Source organism: Sapajus apella, unplaced genomic scaffold (assembly GCF_009761245.1).
Source record: "Sapajus apella isolate SASKATOON/1434 unplaced genomic scaffold, GSC_monkey_1.0 scaffold52, whole genome shotgun sequence".
In the NCBI taxonomy this organism is placed as follows: Eukaryota; Metazoa; Chordata; class Mammalia; order Primates; family Cebidae; genus Sapajus; species Sapajus apella.
The window spans coordinates 9,596,007-9,601,363 of NW_022436992.1; the positions used below are offsets into that span (position 1 = coordinate 9,596,007).

The 5,357-nt window shown below is 40.4% G+C and overlaps 1 long non-coding RNA gene across 1 annotated transcript; it reads left to right on the top strand.

Annotated features, from left to right (window-relative positions):
* The first annotated feature begins 320 nt into the window (after nucleotides 1-320).
* On the top strand, nucleotides 321-1,500 carry LOC116527010. The gene is made up of 3 exons (XR_004258346.1): nucleotides 321-465; nucleotides 598-678; nucleotides 1,345-1,500. It is a non-coding gene; the product is annotated as an uncharacterized LOC116527010 (long non-coding RNA).
* Nucleotides 1,501-5,357: the final 3,857 nt, after the last annotated feature.

The following is a 5,357-nucleotide window of genomic DNA, read 5'->3' on the forward strand; positions in this document are numbered from 1 at the left end:
CACAGAGCAATAAAAACTCCCATTTAGTTAGCTTATGGTGTGTTTTCTTGAAGGAAAAGCAACGTAATTGGAACTATGATACCAAGGACTGAACATGACCACAATACACACTAGGAATGTAGTATGCACATACCTATTATCCAAAATGTCTATAGCTTCTCCAGCAAAAGTTTGAGGGAAATAGGCAATTATATAGATTCTGGGAGTCAGAATTTTTAGAATGTAAAAAATTTAGATATTATCTAGGACCATTATGTTATCAAATAATACAGATACCATCTCTCTTCATTTTATGTGTCTGGCACATCTGAGTGATACATAGAATACAATGAAAATGGTGCCCCCTGCAGCATGAAATTAGCAATATCACATCCACCTCTCATGTAATAAATTTGGAAACTAAGACCCACAGAGAGAAATCCTCTGCCCTGACAGATCTGGAAGCCTAGCTTTGACATAGGAAGGGTAAGTCCATGAAAATTTGGTGTTGACAAGTCCTCCATGCCGTCTGAAATTCTACAAGTCTGATCTTGCATCTGGGTTGAAGGCTTGCTCATTTAGAATTGAAATGCTTTTCCCCATTATTTATTTATTCAGTATTCTAGAAATAAAGAAGAAAGCAAGTTTTGGTAAAGGAAATAAGTAGGATCTCTCAGGACTTAGTATCAGGAACAAGAGGTAAATTGTATCTGTGTAAGGCAGTAGTGGGAGGAGTCTGAACAGGAATGCGATGATATCCAAAGCAAATTAAATTTATGCAGCATAGGCTATATTCATGCCTACTGCTAATCTCTCTTCCCTAATCTGCTCTTTGGATTTTTTATATATTCTCCTAAAACTGAAGTATTTGGTTTCTTCTTATGATGTATGAAGAAGCATACAATGTGTATGAAATACCTACTCCGAGGCAAATTTTAGTCTGTTCTAATATTACTTTATTATTTAGTTGCATTGTACAGACACAAACTAATGTGGTACAAATCTAACAAAGAATGTGGACACATTTAATGCAAACAACACCAGAATCCATATGATTGAAGAAAACATGATTTAAGAAAAATATGAGTGGATAAGAAAGACAAAATAACACTAATTTAAGTTAACACTATGAGCTAGACATTTTATTGACCTCCTTGGCTTTTGTTGTTGTTATTTTTAAAAAAAAAAAAAAAAAACCCTGTCAATTTTTAGCTATGTACAAGGCACAGGACTAGAAAACACATTTATCAACCTCCTTTTAAACTAAGGTGTGGCTCTGTGACTGAGTTCTGGTGAGCAAAACAGAACTGGAAATGTGTGCCTTTCTTCATTACCGTTTTTTCCATCCCACTGTCTGGTATACAGATGTATTGGTTGGAGCCTGACAATGTGTCAGGGCAGTGAATTGAAACTGACCTGAGTCTCTGACATCTTCGTAGAGCCACATAGCAACCCTGGATCTCCTCTCTCAGAACATTTTTCCATGTAGTAAAAATAAACTTTTATCTTATTTACGCTACATCATTTGAAGTTTTTGTTATATGAAACTAAGCATAATCCTGATATTCTCTTAATTTACAGATGTAAAACCTGGGAACAAAATAAGATACCTATTCAATTGCAAAGTATTAAGAAGACTATTTCTACAAAAGCTATTTATGACTGCAAAATCTGTATTATTTTCCAGAGAAGACACGACTTTCTGGTTAACATAAGAGTGATTAGAAATAGAAGATAGGCCAAAGGCAGTTGAAAAAAGGAGCCAGATTACAGTGTTTGAGATCTGAAGTAATCACTCAAATCTTACTCTCTCAACATGGACCGCAGCAAAATTTTTGCTAATCATTAGTTACAGGTGATAAATGAGTAATGAGCAAAGTCAAGACTGATTCTTGGATTTTTATCCTTGATAGACTAAGTAAATGGTGGTGGTGCTGTTTATACAGTTGGTAACCAGCACAAAACCAACCCAACATTCAAGGTTTAGTACTTGAGCCCCTTCAGTGTCCTTTGCTATGATACCCTCTCCACTTGGTGCTCTAACCGCCTATGGCTGAGCTGGTATCTAAGTTGCAAGACAAAGTCCTCTTTACATTTACCTCCAGTTTCCTCAAGCAGATGGAGTCTCTCCTCATAGCCACTATGGCTGGGGATGTGCTGAGTCTCACTTAAAGGCAGCAAGTGCCAGACTCATACCCAAGGACCACGGCATACTACCTGAGTATTGCTGCTGGTTATTCAGGGTCCGAAGGCTCTTTGGTCAGCAAGTAATGTCTCCTGCCAGGAGGAGGTTTTTCCCTTTGAGACAGTGAGTTCCCTCCTGGCTCACGGTGTGTTTATAAATGTTATCCAGAAGCTAGGACCTAGAAAGGGAGCTTCATGACTCTGACTGTTGCCCTATCCTACTGTGGTGGAGCTGGTATACAAGATGCAAGACAAAGTTCTCTTTGCCTTACCCTCTCCTCTCCTCAGGTGGAAGAAAGGAATCTCCTTTGGACCCATGAGCTATGCAGCCTGGGGTTGGGAGAGCAGTGGCATGAGCACTCCCTTAGCTGCCCCATCTATTGTCTCTGTAGGTCACATAACCCCGCTGCCAAGTCCGCAGACTCTGAGCCCAGTTCAGCAACAGAGCTCACCTAGGAGTTGCAATCCCTGTGACCTAAACTGCCTTTCAAGTTTATTTAGGGTGTCAGAGCCCTTTAGCCCATAGTGGTGAGGCTTTCTGGAACTCAAGTAGTGACATGGGTGGTCTGAGTTGCCCACTGGATTGGGCAATTCCTCTCTGGCTATGGCTGGTTTAAATGCTCCCTTCATGGGTAGGTATCAGCTGAATTCAGCCTGGTTTTGCTTTCTGCTATGACTGGGTAGTTCTAGGTTCAATATAATGTCTTACAATCGCTGCACTCTCCCCATCCCAATGCATGACACTCTCGACACCACACAGCCACTGCCAGAATGTTGGGGAAGGGTGGTGTCAGCAATTCAAGGCTGCCTTTTCTACCCTCCCTCTTTAATGCTTTTCTCAGTGATATGAAGTCAAAAACAGGTATTGTGAGTGCTCACCTGACTTTCAGTTCTTATGAAGGTGCCTTTTTGTGTAGGTAGTGGTTAAATTGGTGTCCTTGTAGGGGAGATGGTTGGTTGAGCCTTCTATTTGGCCATCTTGCTACAACTACCATAATTTTGAAGAAATAAACATAAACAATATTTAAAGATTGGAACTAGTGAATATGAAAATATCTGTTATTCCTATTGGTGGCAAAGTCATAGTTATTGCTAAAGCTACTGTGGTTTATTGGCTACATGCATAATTACACGAAATGTTAAATTTTAAATACAAGTTAGAGAAAATAAAGTGTAATTGTTTCCCTTCCAAGTACACGGACCAAGTAAGATACCCTGCTATATAAATGGAAGATGCTGACTTCAGTGAGCATCTGATAGGAGCAGAAGACTTTGCCTGAGTCCAGGTTGCACAAAGCCCATCACCCTTCACCTCTTTCCTCTTCTCCATTCTCATTCCATGTGGGGTAGGCTTCGTCTTCTGGTTCTAGGGGAAGAGCATTTAACCCGAAATGACCAATAAAACTACCTGTGCCTCCTAAGAGCCTCCTCACTCTTTCCCATAGGATTTGATTATTATTATTTTTTTTTTTTGGAGACGGAGTTTTGCTCTTGTTACCCAGGCTGGAGTGCAATGGCGCGATCTCGGCTCACCACAACCTCCGCCTCCTGGGTTCAGGCAATTCTCCTGCCTCAGCCTCCTGAGTAGCTGGGATTACAGGCACGCGCCACCATGCCCAGCTGATTTTTTGTAGTTTTAGTAGAGATGGTGTTTCACCGTGTTGACCAGGATGGTCTCGATCTCTTGACCTCGTGATCCACCCGCCTTGGCCTCCCAAAGTGCTGGGATTACAGGTGTGAGCCACCATGCCCGGCGAGGATTTGATTATTAAAATTATCACTGTTACCTTGTGATGTGGATGAATTAACCTTTTAAAGATTAGAGTCAATATTAAGAATAACACAACCAAAGGACAGAAAGGAACTTGGTCCCGAGGAAATAATGCAGTCTTTGATCAAGCCTCTCCTGACAACAACTATCTCTGGACTTTATATTACATCTCCTTTTCTTAAACCATGCTGCTGGGTTTGCTTCTCCAGCACTTGCAAATGACATATAAATGTAGTATGGATGTTTCAGGAAGATATTCTAGTGGAAGTGATATTTTAGTTGAAGTCCAAGGATAGATTGGAATTAACTATTTGGGATAAAAGCAGAGATGTAACTTTCCAAGTAGAAAAAATAACATGTACCCAGGAAATATGGCTGGGGAGAAAGTGGTGTGTACGAAAGAAAGAAACTGATAAAATGACAGGGCAATTAGCGCACAAAGAACTAGGGACGGAAGTAGTAAGGTGAGGATGGAAAGGACTGTGCACAGCTGTCAAGTCAGATGGAAGGGCTTTGATCATTACTGTTAAAGAAACTAGATATCATGAAAGTGATTGAAGCATGATAAACTAAGTATCTGAGATTACACTATTCATAATATGTAGATCAAATGAGAAGTACAGGATAACCAGTTAAAAAGCGATCACAAAACTTGTTTTAAAAACAGTGAAAAAGCGAGGCAGGAGTCACAGAGGAGACATCATGACAGGAGGAGAGGTCAGGGTGATGCTAAGCCAAAAACCAAGGAATAGGGGTGGCTTCTAGAAGCTGGGAAAGGTAGGAAAACAAAATCTCCACTAGATTCTCAAGTAGAAACTCAGTTTTCTAAATAATTTGACTTCAGCCCTATAAGACCCATTCCAGACTTCTGACTTCCAGAACTGTATAATAATAAATTTGTATTATTTTAGCTAAGAAAACAAACCCAGCAATTGCAGTGGTCCATGAGAAAGGTGATGATAGCTTGTTTGGGCCAGTATGCGACACTGTCACACCAGTAGAAATAGGGAAAAATAGAAAGAAATTGAGAAATATTTGGGATCTGAAATGGATAGGTCTTGATGATACCAAATCTGACCTCTAAATGTTGGACTGCACCAGAGGTTCATTTTAGGCCTTCTTCTTTTGCCCCACTCTTCCCTAGAATATCTCATCTCATTCCAAATATGGTCTCCAGCCCTGACCTCTTCTTCAAACTCTGATTTACACTCACTCTATTTCCAAGTTTCAAAGGTATGCCCCATCTATCCACCACCACAACCACCCCACTTTGGTCACCATCACCACTGACACCTTTCCCACATCAGTAAGTGACACCACCCTTCTATCTAGTTGTCCAAGCCTAGAGGTCATCTTTGATTTCTCTTTTTTCCTCCTTCCCCACAATGAGCAATTTCCTGATTATGGTTTTTTTCTATCTTCG